The sequence below is a fragment of the Chrysochloris asiatica genome, unplaced genomic scaffold (genome assembly GCF_000296735.1).
Source record: "Chrysochloris asiatica unplaced genomic scaffold, ChrAsi1.0 scaffold00022, whole genome shotgun sequence".
NCBI lineage: Eukaryota > Metazoa > Chordata > Mammalia > Afrosoricida > Chrysochloridae > Chrysochloris > Chrysochloris asiatica.
In genome coordinates, this window is record NW_006408540.1 from 6,762,774 (window position 1) to 6,782,344 (window position 19,571).

A 19,571-nucleotide genomic window follows, 5' to 3' on the forward strand; every position below is an offset into this window, starting at 1 on the left:
TTAAACAGTAGAGAGAAAGTCATCATGATCCTTATCTCACAGATAGGGAGGGATTCAGTGAAGTGTTTAGTACAACACCTGCTATATTATGATAATTACTATAAGAGTTCTTAGTATCAAAGAAAAAACATTTGAAATAATTATGGATTGTAGAATGCATTTCAGTATATTAAGAGTTTATCAGATCAATATGTGATTTTTAAGCAAATGTATACTTCTACTCTTGAATGAATTTATAAGGCTGACTCAGTCACTTCTCAGAACTGGGCCATTAAAATCTAAAAGCACCTATTAGAATTTAAAGATGTTTATATGGTTAATCTTAATATCAAATTAATCCAGTTATTTCTCCTATATTATTTAAATCGAGTTTCTGAATATTTTCATGTAAGTTTTTAGTTGTCACTTGAGTAAAGTTTTCCATCTTTTTTCTCCCTCATCCCTTTTTCATCTCTATTTGTAATGCCATTTTCCCTTAGTCATTTTAGTCTTTTTCTCTGAACTCCTTCCAATCTGTCTACATCTCTCTGCTATTGAGGCACCCAAAACAGAATGGCACTTTGATGCAGTTCATCAGAATTACATAAAGAAGGCTATCACCAATGTGTCCCAGGATGTCATGCTTCTTTGCTTGCAGATCAAAGTAACACTAAACTTTTATGCATTTTTTTTTGAAGCATCAGCCAGATCTTTTCAGCGGATGACTAAGGTACTCTTAGAAGAGAACAGTCAAATTTAATAAGACTCAGGCTGAAGGTCTAAAAGAAATGGAATCTTTTCAATTGCTTGTTCCGTATCCACTTTTATTAATTTTAGCAAGACTTCATGTGTACAATTGAACTTTATAAAAATTCAGATGAGTCAGATAGAGATTTGGCTATTGTTAATGGATGATGGAATAAAGATTATCTGGAATGTTGTTAAAATTAAATGCAGAATGGCAGTGATGAATTAAAAATTTTGCAGTTCTAATGAGTTGATGAATGACTCATTTGCAACTTTGTTAACAGGAAACCCATTTTAAAATTTATTTGTGATAATCATTCCATTCCAAGATTTTTCTTGCTTACTGTTCTTAAATTTACTAACTGAACTGACTCAATTGCATGTAACAACAACAATGTAAGTCCTAATGATCATCCTGGAGCCCTGATGTGGTGCTGTGGGCTAATGTGTCAGACTGTAAAGTCATTTGAACTGCAAGGTGGGTGGTTCAAGTTCACCAGCTGCTCCTTGGAAACCTTATACAGGGTCGTTATGGATCAGAATCAACTCAATGGCAGCTAACAACAATGATCATCCTGTGTTCTTTAGAAAGTCTATCAAAATGACACCATTGGGTGCTGAAATAAGACACCTTAATTTTCTGAGCTGAATTCTCAGCTGTGAATTCAACTGGCCTAATAGATGCCATAAGAAGCCATTGTTTTGACTGGATCCTTCTTTGATGGCACCAATGTGATTAAGGCAAGTTTATTACTGAAAGAAAGTATTTGCCACTATCATGCTGCACTATATATAGGCATTCACCACATGCTCCTAGGAAAACGTAATGGGTCGCTATGTGTGGGAACTGACTTGATAAGGCACTTAAACACAACAACTGATCAGTACTAATTTCCATGAAATATTTCATTTGCAATTATATTTCAAACAGAAACATTTTCTGTTATGTTAAAAGAAAATAGATGTTTACAAATTTTTTGTGTATAAAAGGAATTAATAATCCATAGCCATTAAAATAAAATTTTGTCCACCAGATTTCAATTTTTACCTATAAACATAGAACAATTATGTCTTTTAATTCATAAAATTAAGACGAAACAATTTTTATTTCCCCATTGTAGGTTTCATTTAGTCATTCATTTAAAAGTTAAACTTAAAATCAGTAAATGTAATTCTGGCTCTTTATAGATATGTACAGAGTCCTGGTGTGGCCCTGTAGGATAAGCACTAGACTGCTGACTGAAAAGTTGGCAGTTCAAGCCCCCCAGCCACTCATCAGGAACCCTATACAGGGTAACTAGGAGCCAACCTAACTCTACAGCACTTAACAACAATTGCATATAGACGTCTATGCTCTTAGAAAAGATGTTTTTTCTAAATAACAATTTTGATTATATAATTTTGTCCCTTTTACTTTACTTTTCTGAAACATTTGTTTTGTAAAACAATTTTGGTACTTTAAATATTACCCTTTTCAATATTTTGAAATAAACATATTTTTCCTCAAAATATCTGTGCTAATTTGTCAAATCATAAACTGGAGCATACCATTAGTCTTAAAATATAACCCCCAAAAGGAATATTTTTGGAAAGTATCTACTCAAAGTAGTTTTTCAATTGTACTTGTGAAAAGTTTTTCTGCAAACATTTGTTTAGAGAAATATGTAGTAGGCATAACTTCATTTCAATATTGCATGGATTTGAGAGATACCAAATGTGACTATCAATTTGAACCAAACCAAATTAAGCTGAGTAAAATATGAGTTTAAAACTTAAAAATTACAGTAATAATTAAAGCAGAAATCTGATTTAATTTGAACTTCTAAGTAATTGCTGAACTAGTGATTTGTTTGAGATGGTCTTCTGCAAGTATATCTAGTTCAGTCACTTCCGGTGAAGAGAAATTTCAAATGCACCAAAGAGACTCTCCATTTTACATTTACTTGATGTTTTCTTCTATAAGTGCATAACAAAAAGGCAAAATATCCAAAATCAAGACCCACCTTACTGGTGCCATTTACACAAAATCTATGTAACTTTTGTCAATGTTAATCCTATTGTCATTGAGCTGGAATGCATATCTGCAATCACCCTACTGTAAGGCCATTGAGGAAAAGAATAATGTCTTATTCACCTTTGTAGCTTTATCACCTAAGATTGTTTTTCATCTTGTATTTTCCTGATAATGAAAAAAACAACAATAAAAATCAAAATTAGTAACACATGAACTTTAGAAATATGGACATTAATCTGTAGGGAAAATACATAGCAATCAAAATAAATACTTTTAAAACTGGGTGAGTGACATAAGAAATCAATTATTGTATTAGAGCAAATGTTAAAGTGGATTTCTAATAGAAATCACTCTAGAAATGAATTTACAGTTGAGTTGCATAGCTTAGTGAATTTCATCATTGCCTTTTTATATAACTGTAGTAATAGGGAAAATTTGAAACCCTGTCACTATGGGACTTTATCATGCCTCTCGTCTTTGTAGATGAAATGTTATCACTAGTACTTTTGGTTGATTAAAAAATGCTTTGGGAGAAAATAAAGTACAACAATTTTTATCCATCTTTGAGACCAGCTGTAACAGCTATTTTTTTATTGCTCATGTGGCCAGACACGATACAACAGAATGTTTCTGTTCAGGTACATTTAGCATTGTTCAAATTGTCTGGTAATGAAATCATTATCTATCTCTGAAATTATAACTCAAAAGAGATGTATCTTTAGCAATAGAGCATTTACAAATTCTCATGCAGGGCTATTAAGAAGTTTGTGTATTCATAGTCTTTCCGGTAAATACACCACTTTGCCAGGAGATATCCATGGTGTTCCATCATAAACTTATACTTGCATCTATTTTCCCTTACAAGGAAATGAACTTCATTGTTACTGAAAGGTCAATAAGCATTTAACATAAAACAGAGGATTTTGAACAGTCTGGATTTGCTATTTTCTTTTGGAAATCCAATAGTTCATTTTTGCATGAAGTTAAAATCAGGTTGCTGACTTCTGTACATGAGGAGGAAATAGGGAATTTTGAATGATCAAAACAGTAGTATCAATATAGAAATTATTTTAAATGTTTTTCAAACTGAAAGTATTATATATATACTTACATGCACACATAAACACTAATCTTCTATATTGCACTGCAGAAACAAATGGTGTCAATGCAGACTTTAATAAAATTATATTTTACTACATTTGGGCTCTGACACTCTAAAAGTTAAATATTTTTGGAACATATAAAATCAGTTCAGTTTATATTTTATGTTACTGTTGCTTATCTTAAATATACTCTATTCATGTTAATGAAGTCCTGGTGTGGTCCTGTAGGATAAGCACTAGACTGCTAACCACAAGGTCAGTGGTTCAAACCCAGTAGTTGCTCCTATGAAAACCTATATAAGGTTTCTATAAGTTAAAATCAACTTGATGGAACTTAACAACTACTATACTCATGTTAATAATTAAATGTTGGACCATTTGATTATGTTACCTTATAAGGTATTAAAGATAAAATAGATCTTTCTTCTAAGTCCTTACCTGCCTCTTTGCCAAACAAACTACAATTATAGTTATGTTTCACTTCATTTAAGTTTCAACCCAAATTCATCTGATTGGCAATTTGTCCATAGATTCCAACTTCTTTCCTGATTTACAATAAATAGACATTGAAATCCTGAACCACCTTGGATCTTTCTTTATATTCACATTATTTATATCTTATATAATTTATGAAGTTTGGCAAAGAATATGCAGCACTTACATACCGTCTGGTATTAGTAAATTACCATTTTTATAATAGTATCAGGACTAGACTGCGAACCACAAGGTCAGCAGTTCAAACCTACCAGCTGCTCCTCAGAAACTCTATACAGGGCTGCTATGAGTCAGAACTGATTTGACAGCACTTAACAACAACAATAGTAGTAGTGGTATTAGTAGAACTCAGTCAGACTTTGCCACATAATGCCAGAAAATCAGTAGCTAATCTCTAATCCTTTCATCTCTAAACGTGATAGATACATTTATACTAGTTGTTGTATTCCTTGAATTTGTCACCTTTAATACATGTTCCCAAACATTTACTTCTTTTTTTCACCTAAGTGGGACTTTAAAAGCAATAATAATGATTATATCTACTTTGTTGTTGTTGTTAAGTGCTATCAAATTTGTTCTGACTCATAACAACCCTGTATATAGGGTTGCTGAGAAGCTGCTTGTGGGTTTGAATCAGTGATCTTTTGGTTAGCAGTCCAGTGCTTATCCTATAGCATCATAGTAGGACTCCACATTAACATTACCAAAAGTAATAAACCATTACCATGGGTAGGCATTCTGCTCTAAACCATTTATGAACTTCACCTCACTTAACATTCATAACAACTCTGGGCTGCAAGTATTGTTAGCTGAGAATTTCACATCTGAGAATTCAATATTATCTTTATATACAAAGAAAAGGCGTTCTGGATGTAAAGTTATTAGTGAAGGAAAAGACAATATACAAGAAGGGAGGTCACCACAACCTGGCCAAGGTAAAAAAGGTACACAAGAGTAAAAGGCAGCAATGTTAAAAAAAAAAAAAATTACAAACATAATCCTGCAATAATAGTAATAACAAAAAATACTTAATGGGTGGATATGTAGCTGTACAGTTGTGGGCTGGCATATTGGAGTATATATTGTTTTGACAGAGGATGTTTTTACATACATATTTTTATGTTTTGTAAATATATCCATGTATATCGTAGAACATGCAGGGGGAAAGGTATGAAAACTTCTTAGCCATAACCAAACACCATGAAGGTTTAGTCTTTGGGAACATCTAGGACAATTACCATAATATAGTACAAAAAGACAATATCTTACATCTTACTTTGGTGGGTAGCAACTGAGGTCTTAGATGAGCAGCTATCTAAGATGCAAGTGTTGATCTCTCCTCACATGGAGCAAAGAAAAGTGAAGAAAATCAAAGATCCAAGGAAATGTTTGAAGGATTAATGGACCACATGAACTACAGCCTCCATGACCCTGAGACCAAAAGAAATAGATTGTGCCTGACTACTACCACCTGTTGTTCTGATGCAGATCTCCATAAAAGGTCATAGACAAAGAAAGAGAAAAATGTATATCATAATTCAAGATCATAAAAATCAGAGTTCTTGACTTGATAAAAACTGGCCCTTAGATGCCCTTTAAACCTGCAACTGAATCTACTCCTGAAGACCAATTTTCAGTCAAACAATAGTCAGGTGTACAAACTGATCAATAACACCTATGAGGAAAGTACTCCTTAGAACAATCAACCATATGAAACAGAAGGCTATCATTTGACCCAAAATACAGTTGAGAAAACAGGAAGGGCAGCAAAAAAAGGCGAATGGAAAAGGGCAACTCAGAGAGGAAATGGGAAGAATGTTGCTACACTGAAATGATTCCAACTAATGTCTTGAAAGAAAATAAATTGTGAATGAGAAAATAATGGACCCTGTAAACTTTCACCCAAACCACATTAAGCCCCTACCCCCCAAAAAAAAGAAAGGAAGAAAGAAATGAAAAGGAAAGTGAAGATGAAGACAATGCCTTTAAATCACAAACTTTACTTGTTGTGACAGGAACCATCTTCTTAAAATACTGACCAAATTGTGATTTGATATTTGTACATGAGGTAAGAGAAGTCTAACATTTTATAATTACTTAAATTCCATATATCATTGAAAATCACAGTAGTAGCCATTTATAGAAGTGATGTGTTCCTAGTGAGATAATTAGAGGATTTCATTTTATTAAGATAAAGAAATGCATCAGTGACTTATTCCATTATAACCTGACCATTTTAAATGCATCAAATTTGAGAATCTTGCCTAGTTCCTAATGGAAAAAGTATGCATACCATCTTACTATATTTAAAAGAACTGTGCTTTTAGAAATATTGACCCAGTGGAGTGAGTAGGTAAGTAGAACATAGAAGGTAAATACTAAGGCACCTAATACAAAATTGTTAAAATGAGTGGCTAATAATTTTTTTATATATAGATTTATAGTTTAAGCTAAAATTAAAAAAATATGCTATCATTTATTTTTTCAAAAAAATAATTGCAGAACAATTATGCATGGCAGGTATAGGGTTAATAAAAGGAACACTATAAAGTCTCTTTTTTCAAGGTTGTTATAGTTTGTTTGATAATAGAGCTAAACAGGCAATTTTATTCCATTTCCTACTGTGGTGTTCAATACATACATAATAAATGTTCATCTATTTACGGAAAAGCTAGTAAACAATGAGCATAGTATGATTGAGTGCTACTGAATACTTAACCATGGACTGCTTTAAGTATCAACCACAACATAAAATATGACCTTAAACACATACTGCCTGAATTTAAGGCCATCTCAAGACAAGACTACATGCATTAGACAATAATGACCAAAAGCCAGAAGAGCTATGGGATAACATCAAGAATATCATACAAGAAGAAAGCAAGACATCATTAAAAATGTAAGAACGAAAGGACCAAAATGGGTATCAGAATAGACTCTTGCAAAGATATGCTAAAATGAATGGGGAAAAAAAAAAAAAGGAAGTAGAAGAGTTCAATGGAAAATTTCAAAGTCAAATAATTTAATGAAATGTGCCGAGATCTAGATTTCAAAAACTAAAAGGGAAGAACATACTTAATATTTCTCAAACCGAAAGAAATGAAGTAAAAATTCAAGCCTCAATTTGAAATATTGAAGGATTCCATGTGCAGAACTTTGAATGACAGGGGAAGATTTAAACGAAGATGGAAGGAATACAGAGTCACTATACCAAAAATAAAGGTTGATGTTCAGCCATTTCAAGAAGTAGCATCTGATCAAGAACTGATGGTACTGAAGAAAAGAAGTATAAGTTGCACTAAAGTTATTGGTGAAAAACAAGTTTCCACGAATTGACAGAATACAAATCGACATATTTCAACAAACTGAGGTATCACTGGAGGCACCCACCCATCAATGCTAAGAAATTTGGAAGATGGCTATATGGTCAAAAAACTAGAAGAGATCCATAGTTGAACCCATTCCAAATAGTGGTGGCTCAATGGGATGTGAAAATCATCAAACAATATCATTAATATCATATGTGAGTAAAATTTTTATTGTATATAATTTAAAAATGGTGTAAGGCTACACCAACAGGAAGTTGCCAGAAACTCAAGCTGAATTCAGAAAAGGACACGGAACTAGGGATATCATTACTGATGTCAGATGGATACTGACTGGAAGTAGAGAATATCAGAAAGATGTTCACTTGGTTTTTATTGATTATGGAAAGGTTTTCTACTGTTTGGATAATGGTAACATTGTAAAGAATGGGCATTCCTGAACACTTAACTTGTGTTCATGAGGAACATGTAGGTAGACCAAGAGGCAGTCATTTGAACAGAATAAAGGGATACTGACTGGCTTAAGATCAAGAAAGTTATGCTCTTATGCACAAGAACACCCACACTCACAGATACTTCCCACTTGACCTGGTTTCAATGGCTGGATGATCAGAACTCAACTAGAAGAAGAAGGAAGAGGGAAAAAAGAGTAATCTGATACAATTTGATGAACTTGACCTACACCTATGGATGCAGTAGCTCAAAAGAGGGAAAAATCTTTACAGCGAGGATCATTCCCACCACCTCAATACACAGGGTAGACAGGGATGGGCAACTTGGACATTAGTTACCCAAAATGGGGTGGGGGGAGCTACAAAGGCAAGAAGTGACTGGCTTACAAGCTTTCAAGAGGGAGCCTAGATCCAGAGGGTGCGGTGGAAGGTAGATACCACCGAGTAGTATCCGATCTGTCTGGGCAGGGCTGATGAAAGGAGATGGGGATAGGACTCTTGTGGTACAATAGTGAATACTTGCTATCAGGACTGACTGTGAGGGTTGGAAATGCAAAGCTAGACATTTTGTAGCAAAAGGATGCAAGTGGTTGACTTTGCAGTCCAGGAGCAGAGGTCCCTGGGACCAGCAAGGGAGAAGAGTGGAGTGCAGGACCCTACCCAGAGAAGCAGTGATGCCAGAGATGGAGGAAGAGATGATGATGTGGAGAGATGGAGTGGCTGGGGATTCTAGACCCAGAGAGGGAGAGGGACTGTGTGCTGATGACTGAGGGGCAGGCTTGTGGGGTATACCCTGGTTGGTTGATGATGCATGGAGGGGACTGTAACCATGGCAATGAAACAATATACAACAGAATGAATGTAAAGCTAATGGTCTCCCATGTAAACTATCACATAATTCACAATAAAATACTATTAAAAATAAAATACCTTTAAAAAATTTAAAGGTATGCTCCAGGATTGCATTCTTTCCCCATATTTATTCAGATTTTTGCTGAGTAAACAATCTGAGATGCTGGATTAGATGAAGATGAGCATTGTATCAGGATTAGAGGGAGACTCATTAACAAACCTGCAATATGCAGATGCTGAGATGTTGCTTCCTGAAAGTGAAGAGGACTTAAAATATTGCTGATCAAAGATGATAATTTTCAGTATGGATTGCACCTCAATGTAAAGAAAACAAAAATCCTCACAACTGCACCAATAAATAACACCATGATATATGGAGAAAATATTGAAGTTGTCAAAGACTTAACTATGCTTGAATCTACTATTAACACTCATGGCAGCAGCAGTCAAGAAATCAAATGACGTATTGCATTAGGCAAATATGCTGCAAAAGACATCTGTGAAATGTTCAAGAACATAAATATCAATTTGAGGACTAAAATGTACTTGACCCAAGCCATGGTATTTTCAATAGTCTCAGAAGCTTGTGAAAGTTGGGCAATGATAGAGGAAGACGGTAGAAGAATTGATGCATTTGAGTTACAGTGTTGGAGAAGAATATTGAAAGTACCATGGACTTCCAGAAAAACAACAAATCTGTGTTGGAAAAAGTCCACCTAGCGTGCCCCATTATTGTTGTTGCTGTAAAGTGTCATCAAGTCAATTCTGACTCATAGCGACCCTCTATAGAGTTTCTGAAGAGCATCAGGCGGGTTTGAACCTTCTGGTGTGGCACTGTGGGTTAATGTACTGGACTGCAAAGTCGGTATGAACTGCAAGGTTCAAGCTGCAGTTCAAGCTTGCCAGCCACTCCTTGGAAATCCTGTACACAGTTGCTACGGGTCAGAACGAACTCAACAGCACTTAACATTAACAATCTTGCAGTTCACAGAGCAATGTTCATTCTACAGCACCACACGAGGACTCCTAGAAGCCAGGATGTTAATATTTCATCTCTCATAATTTAGACATATTATCAGGAAGGATTAGTCCCTAGAGAAGGACTTCATGCTTGGTAAAATGGAGTGTCAGTGTAAAAGATTAAGACCTCAACAGGATAGATTGGCACAGTGGCAGCAGCATTGAGATCTAGCATAACAATAGAGAGGATGGTACAGGACTGGGTAGTGTTTTGTTCTGTTTTGCATAGGCTTGCTGTGAGTTGAAACAATTAGACAGCACCTAGAAACACAACAATAACTATAGTATGAAAGAAATGCAGGAAATGATGAAGGAAATGAACAAAAGATTCTAAATAGTGACTCAAGAAGTAAATTAAAGTATTATGATAAAATGTGTAAAGACTAGGGGTTAGTAAACCAAAAAGTTAAGATAATATGCTCTAGGTTTATCAGGCAGAAAGAATTGAAGAAGAAATTCAAACCTTGAGTTGAAATATTGAAGAGAAACATGGGAAAATTATTTGACAATGCAGGAAGCATCAAAAGAAAATGAAAAGAATATGCAAAGTCATTGTACCAAAAAGAATTGGTTGACATTTAGTCTTTCCATGAAGTAACATATGATCAAGAACAAATGGTATTGAAGGAAGAAATGCAACCTGTACTGAAGGCATTCGAGAAAAAACACGGCTCTAGGCATTGATATAATTCCAATTACGATATCTTAACAAATAGTACAGTACTGGAAGCACTCACTCATTTATGTCAAGAAATTCAGAAGATAGCTGCCTCACTAGGAATGGGAAAAGCTGTGCACATTCCAAAGAAAGGTAATCCATCAGAATGAGAAATTATCCAAAAATATCATTACTATCACATGCATATAAAATTATACTAAAGATAATTAAACATGTTTGCAACAGTTAATCGACAGGGGCCTTGCATAAATTCAGAGTGGACTTAGAACAGCATATAGAATGAGGAATATCATTGCTGATATCAAATGGATCTTGGCTGAAAGCAGAAAATATCACAAATATATTTACCTGTGTTTTATTGAATATGCAAGTACACTCAACTGTCACAAATCATGAGCAACACTGAGAAGAATGGTTATTCCAGAGAAGTTAATTATGTTCATGAAGAACCTGTATATAGACAAAGAGGTGGTCATTTGAACTGTACAAGGGGATAGTGCTTGGTTTGAAATCAGGACAGGTATTTGTCAGGGTTATATCCTTTTATCCTTCTTATTCAGTCTGTATCCTAAACAAATAACCCTGGAAGCTAGACTATATGAAGATGAACACAGCATCATGACTGGAAGAAGATCCATAACAATATGAAATATGCAAGTGACACCATCTTGCCTGCTGAAAGTTGAGAGCAATGAAAGACCAAAGATGCACTATGAATTACATATACTTCAATGTAAAGAAAACAAACAAAAATAAATCCTCATAACAGGACCATAAAGCAACATTATGAAAAATGGGAGAATTATGATGTTGTTAAGTATTTAATTTTATTTGGATCCACACACAGCACCCATGGAAAAAAACAATCAAGATTAAAGGATGTATTGCTGCGAACTCCTCTTTAAAGTACTAAAATAAAGCTATCAATTTGAGGATTAGGGTGTGCCTGATCCAATCCATGATATTTTCAATCATGTAATTTGCATTTGAAAGCAGGACAATGAATAAACAATATAGGAGAATTATTTATACAACTGAATTTTATGGTGTTGATTAAAAATGTTAAATGCCAAAAGAATGAACACATTTGTCCTGGAAGAAGTATAGCCAGAATGCTCCTTAACAGTGAGGATGACAAGACTTTATCTAATATACTTTGAACATGTTTTCTGGAGGGAACAATCTCTTGAGAAGGACATCATGGTTCTTAAAATAGAGTGTATGTGAAAAAGAAGAAGACCCTCAATGAGATAATTAAAGGCAATGGCTGAAACAATGAACTCAAGCATAGGAAAGATTGTGAGGCTCCTCCAGGACTAGGCAGTGTGCTCTTCTGTTGTATATAGGCTTACTATGAGTTGAAACTGATTTACTGGCACCTGGTGTGATGCTCTAAGACAAGCAAAGAACTGTTAACCCAGCTGCTCCTCAGAAACCTCCTATAGGATGGCTTTGACTCAGAATTGACTCAATGGTACATAACAACAGAAACAATATGAAAAACAAAAACAATTTATATTTTAGCTAATAAATTTCAAATTTCCCAAAACCCCATTCTTATATTCTGATTGTATCTTCCTTTCTTTCTTTTCTTTTCTTTTTTCTCCTCTTTATTTTTGGCTTGTGCAATCAAGGACTCCTGCTAGGCAACCCGAAAGTGCAAGGTTTTCTTTTTTAGGGTGCCTAAACTGACTTGGTAAGACCATGGTATGCCAAAAGCAGGTGTAATGCTGTAGTAGGTGTCTCTGGAAATCGGCTTTATCTTAGTACCGATTGTAACAATGTTAAGTGCCCAGGAGTTAACACAGACTCATAGCGACCCTGTATAGATAGGGTTTCTGAGTAGTGGGTGGTGAGAGTGAACCACTGACCTTGTAATACAAACCAAACTTGTAGTACAGTTCTTATACTACAGCGAGTGCCACACCACGACTCCTATAGCATCTACTGGGAGGCATCCTCACCATAAAGAATTCAGGACCAGAATCTCCTGGTTTTCTCCTAAAGAAGCATATCCACCTAGGGTTCTTCTCATACTAGAAGTGTCTCCCAGAGGCAGAGTCTCAACTTTGACAATTTGGATATTGACTCCAGTTATCCAGTCAAACCCTTTGACAAGCTCGAGAGGGTACATGATGTTTGCAAAGCATCATGCTAGAAAGACTGTCATCTTGAACTTGGTTCCTTTCATCATTTGGTAAAGGAACAGATCCTTGTCATCATCAAAGAGCCTCTTAAGACTCTTCTCAAAGGCACTGCATCCTGGGACAGCTCATCCAAACCACCTGGGTAGGATGTCAGGCTGATGCGGAGCAAGGTCTTCGTTCTTCATCTTACTTTGTTAGTCCTCCTATGGAGTACATATGTCTTTGAATGATATGAATTTTAGCCAAGTGGCTCTTCAGGTCCAAGAAGACTTTTTTTCCCCCTTCTCTTAGTCCATCTCTTTCAATATAGGCCTGAGGTTTTGTGGTACATAAGCTTGGAACTGAGATAGGTAAGTTCCTGAGAAGGAGGCATTTCTTTGTAATTAGCATTGTCTGTTTTGTTAGACAAAGTTTCTCCCAGCCTGGAAAATCAGATTAGCTCTTCTATCAAGTTCCACATAAATCATGTTTTGGCCTGCAAAACATTTGACAAGTCCCAAAGGGGCTGTCTTCATCTTTTGCCAGTGGAACCAACTGATGAACTGATCTTGAGGAATCTGTGCAGGCATACCTTCACCTAACCTGCTGGCTCATGCAAGCAAGATTCAGAAACTCAGAAGGAGATATTTCTGGGGTCAGCTTTCAGGTCTTTCATTGCTTCTTTATTCCAGTTCTTGTACTAAGGATTAGATAGAGTAATTTCTTCAACCCTCTTTGTGTTTTTCACATGTTCGTCTTTGTTTTCATGTTGATTTCTAAAGATGTGCCAAAATTCTTGATTGTACTTTTCTAATACGAGGGGGCTTCAGAATGTTCATGAAAAAAATGGAATGAAAGGTAATGGAATTTTTCACCAACCTTTTGTGGCTCCTTGTATATTTATTATTATTATTGTTGCTTGGTGCCGTTGAATTAATTTTGACTCAGAACAAACACATATGACAGAGTAGAACTACCCCATGGGGTTTTCTTAACCATGATAATTAAGGAAGTAGATTTCCAGGTCTTTCTTTAATAGATCCTCTTGGTAGTGTTGAATCACTAGCCTTACAATCAGTAACCAAGTGCTTAATATTTGAGCCACTAAGTTTCATTTATAATAATATACTACCAGTCACTAATAAGATATGTAGACGCTTTGTGAGCATGGGTAGAGATTGTAAATAGATGAGCTTCACTATAGGGTGATTGGGTGGGACTTTGAAATATCAAGAGTTATATAAATCATTTTCTTGGTGGGTCCTTTTCTTCAGTAAGAACCCAGGATTCTCCTAAATTGAAGCTGTTTAAGTCTATATGTAAATGTACTACTGGGAGTTAATGTGTTGGAACAAGATTCCTACCTTTTTAGCATCTGTGTATTACAAGTTGTTAATGGGTCTTCCTCCAGTCCTGATTCCACATTCTTCTTCATATAATCCAGCTTCTAGGATTATTTGCTAAGCATACAGATTGAATAAATATGGTGAAAGGATACAATCCTGGAACACAGCTTTCCTTATTTTAAACCATTCAGTATCCTCTTGTCCTGCTTTAATAACTCCCTTTTGGTCTATGTACAGATATCTCATGAACACAATCATGTGTTCTGGAATACCCATTCTTCAAAATGTTATCCATAGCTTGCCATGATCCACACAGCTAAAAGTCTTTGCATAGTCAATAAAACACAAGTAAATATCCTTCTGGTATTCTCTACTTTCAACCAAGATCTATTTGACATCAGCAGTGATATAGTTAATTCCATGTTTTCCTTTCAATCTAGCTTGAGTTACCTGTCAATGTACTGTTGCAGCCATTTTTGAATTATTGTCAGCAAAATTTTACTTGCATGTGATATTAATGATATTATTCGATGGTTTCTTCATTTCATTGGATCACCTCTCTTTGGAAAGGACACAAATATGGATCTCTTCTAATTGGTTGGCCAAGTAGCTGCCTTTCAAATTTCTTGGTATAAATGAGTGAGTGCCACCAGTGCTGTATCAGTTTGATGAAAGATTTCATTTGTATTCAGTCAATTCATGAAGCCTTGTTTTTCACCACTAGCTTAAGTGAAACTTGGATTTCTTCCTTTAGTAACACCAGTTTTTGATCATATGCTACCTCTTGAAATGGTTAAACATCGCCCATTTCTTTTTGGTACACTGACTCCATGTATACTTCCCATCTTCTTTTGATGCTTTCTTCATCATTCAGTATTTTGTCCATAGAATCCTTTAGTATTGCAAGCTGAAGCTTGAAATTTGGCTTCACTTCTTTCAGGTTGAGAAATGTTGAGTGTTGTTTTTTTCCAATTCAGGAGTAGAATGAATACAATTCAGTCTGAGTTTTGTGCTTCTAAAAGAGAAAAACAACAGGCACACAGGAAGATAGCCATATGAAAAAACATTTACAATTCAAGGAATGGCAAGAAAGGCCTAGGAGTAAGAGATGAAATAAGGAAGAATGTTCCCCTAGAGCTGAGGGAAAGAATATAGGCTCTGCTAGCATCTTGAATTCAGACTCCTACCTTCCATACTATTAAGATAATACATTTCTCTTCTCTAAAGCCACCTACTCTGTGGTATGTTATTGTAATAACCCCAGAAAATGAATATATAGACTAAAGGAAAAAGAAAAATACCAAAGTTGTACACACAGAGAATCATTAAAATGAACAGCAGTAATGTATCAAAACAATACTGAAAGAAGACTGTAGAGAAATACCTTAAAATCTATGACAAATTTATTTCCAGCATGTTTTATAACCATCCTATAGTGTCCATCAAGTAAGTAGGACACTAGAATAAAGTCCTTTTCTTAAATGTACATTCTGAAGATTATTGTTTCTCAAAAAGACAGTGAAGTGATGAAAAAAAAAAAAAAGCCATAGAGAAAATAATAAAAAAAAGAAACAGTATATTATAGAAAACAGCAGGAAATTTTGAGTATAATGAGTCTGAGATTTAATCAGAACAGATTAGAGCTAGTGAACTGGACGTTCAAGAGGAGATAGCTCTCCCTGAGACAACCAAGAGATAAACAAATCCCAAACTCCTAGTTCAAAGACAAAACTATTAGAAATGATTACCTCATGTGTATATCTTATGAATCTGACAAGTGTTTTACAACTTAAAGAATTTAGGAGAAAAGTAGTGATTAAAAAAGCAAAACCCATTGCTATCATGTTGTTTCCAAGTCATGATGGATCCCAGGTGTATCACAGAACCACTCCACGGGGTTTTCAGGATTGATACTATTCAGATATAGATAACCAGGCCTTTTTCCCAAGGTTTTTGTGGATGGATTTTAATCATGAAACCTTCAGTTAGTAGACAAATGCTTTAACCATTTGCACCACCAAGGGAATTTCATGCAGTGATCAATGCCTAGAAAATCAAACAAAAATAATCATTAAATTCAGGAGGAAAAAAAGTAGAATGATGAGATTATGTTCTATTTGAGGCTCATGTGTGAACTTTACCATCATTCTCTTATTTCATCTATCTTCTTCTAGTACCTGTATCTTGTAAATAGTTTTTCTACTTAATCTCTTATTTGCTCAAATCTATTCTCCAGATTGTAATTAGTATGATCTTATAAGAAAAGAAACTGGTTAAATTACCCAGAGAAGAAACAGTCCCACTTAACATATGTTAATTATCAAATATGGCTGTTTAGCCTAAGTACAAAAGTCTACTTGGAGAATAAGAGATATGGCAATGAAACATTAAATTCTTTTTTTTTTTAACTTTTTATTGTGAATTGCATGAAGGTTTACAAAGTAGATCATCAGTTTTTACATTCAATAAATCATCTACTTTGCTTCATTACACTAATTTCAATTTCCTCCACGTACCTTCAGTTAACAGTGAATAGTTACCTCTATTCAGTTTAACTTTTGCATTCCTCCCTTTGTCTCTGGCTACTTTCATCTTTCCTCTGCCAATTCCGTCTTCTTGTACATTGCCTGTCCCATCATCCATGTTAACATGTGTCTATCCTCTAACCTGTGAATAATTATCCCTCCTTCTTTCCCCATCCCGTAACTCTCAGAGAGTGTTTCTTTTATAAAGAATACCTTTTCTTAATGTCTTAGCACAGTGGTCTCATATAAAATTGGTCCTTTTGTGATTTAATAATTTCATTCATTCAGCATAATGTACTACATGATCATCCATGTTGTGAGGTGTTTTGCAAATTCTTCATTATTCTTCATCATTGCATAGTATTCCATTGTGTGCGTGTACCAAAGCTTGTTTTCCATTTTTCTGTTGCTGGGCATTTAGCCTGTCTCCATTTTTTGGTAAGGAACTCTGGTAGCATCGTGGTTACCAGATGGGCTATCAACATCAAGGTCAGCAGTTCGAAATTACCTGCGGTTCTGTGGGAGAAAGATGAGGTGTTTTGCTCCCATAAAGATTTACAACCTTGGAAACCCTGTGGTGAGTTGCTATGAGTCAGAACCAACTCCATGGTACTTAACAACAACATCTTTTTGGTATGTCTCTTTTACATAGCATATCAAAGGATCCTGTTTTCTTATCCATTCTAATATTCCCTATCTTTTGATTGGTTCACTTACTCCATTTACATTTAGTGTAGGTAGGCATGAATTTATTGCTGTCATTTTGCAGTGGGTTTTGTGTGTGTGTGTGTGTGTGTGTGTGTGTGTGTGTGGTGCTGCTGATCTGATTTCTTTGTTTCACATAATTTTCTGCACTGAGTTCATTTTGTTTGTGGTTTTTCTTCTTATTTTTGTTTCTGTTCTGCTAATGTTTACTAAATCCTTCTGATTTTCATCTTTTTTATTCTGATGTGAAGATGTATTAATTTTATTTGAGGTTACCCTATAATTTATTAATATTTCCCTTAAAAGCAGTCTATTTTACCTTGAAATCTACTTGACTTTGGAAGTCCTTTGTCTACACTATTCCCTCTTTTTTTTTTTCAAATGTTTTGTTGTGAATTACATGATAGTTTACATGGGGGAACTTTAGTTTTACATTCATTCCATCGTATATCATCTCATTGCCATGGTTCCAATCCCCTCCATGCATCATCAACCACCCAAAGGGTATATCCCAGAAACCCAACCCCTATACTTCCCCCTCCTCCCCCCAGTTTTTGGCCCACAGTCCCTTTCCCTCTCTGGGTCCAAAGTCCCCAGTTGCTTCATCACTCCGTGTCATCATCTCTGCCTCCATCTCAGGCATCTGTTTCTCTGGGTAGGGTCCCGCTCTCGACTCTTCTCCGTTGATGGTCCCAGAGGTCTCGCTCTTATCCCAGAGATTTAATCACTCCCTTCCTTGTTATAAAACTTCTACCTTTGCATTTCCAACCCTCATAGTCCGTCCTGATAAGCATTATTCACTACAGTATCACGGTTACCCATGTGTATCTCCTTTCATCAGCTCCGCACCAGACAGATTGAATAGTACCTACTGGAGATTCTGCCTTCCGCCATGCTCCCTAGCACTAGGTTCCCTCTTGAAAGCTTGTAAGCCAGTCACTTCTTGCCTTTGTAGTCCCCACTCCCCATCCCCATTTGAGTATCCAATATCCAAGCTGCCCTTCTCTGTCCACTCTGTGTGTGTGTGTGTGTGTGTGTGTGTGTGTGTGAATGTTTCTTGCTGTGAGGATTTGTTCCCTCTTTTGAGTCACTACTCCATAGGTATAGGTCAAGTTCATCAGACTGTATTAGCTCACTCTTTTTTTTCTCTTTCCCCATCTTCTTTCCTCTCCTGGTTGAGCTCCGATCACCCAGTCATACGGTCCAGGTCACGTGGGTATCATTTGCAAGTGTGGGCACTCCTGTGCATATGCCCTCTCTTCCCGTCAGCTGGTAGCTCCACTCTCCTCTCGAGTCCTCCGTGGCCACGCCACTGACTCTGGGCCCAAGACTCCCCAGGTCTCTTCACACTGCTTGCCAACCGGGTCCCCAACTGGGTCCACAGAAGTCCACTGAGCATTGTAGGGCTTAGCTTGCCGCTTCATTGCTGCTTTTACCCCACTTCCCCCCATTGGTGATATATTCCCTCTTTTTGCTTTTTAGTTGTCTTCATTACAAATTGATATCTTTTGTTCTCGCTCTTCAGTCTTGTAGGTTTGTTTTACTTACTTCTACATCTGAATTGAGCTTTGCATGGTGTTGTCATGTATGTTAATCCCAGGTTGTAGTCTGCTATTGTTGGTTCTCATTCTAAAGAAAAATCTTTACTATTTTTTGAAAGTTGATCAAGTTATTACAAATTCTTTCAATATCTGTTTATCCAGAAATGTGCTAATTTCACCATCTTATTTGAGGGACAGCCTTGCTGGGTATATGGTTTTAAGGTGGCAATTAAATTTTTTCAGAGTTTTCTATAGACTATCCTATTGCCTTCTTGACTGCATGCTTTCTCTGGAGAAATCAGAGCTTAGTCATATTGGTTTACCTTTTTTGGTAACTTTTCAGTTTTCCCCTGCTGCTTTTCAGGATTCTTCCCTTGTCTTGGAAAGTTTGATTATGATATGTCTTGTGATTTTCTTTTGAGATTTATTTTGTTTGGGGTTAATTCAACTTCTTGTATGCCTATATTCTTTCATGATGTTATGAAAAATTTCCAATAATTTGACAATTATCTCTGTGGTGTTTACTGTATCTTCCCTTTCTAGAATTTCTATCATCCATAAGTTATTCCTTTCCATGTTATTCCACATAACTCTTAGCCTTTCTTTGGATTTTTCCATTCTTTTTTCTGATTGTTCTTCTGTTGTCGTTGTTAGGTGCCAT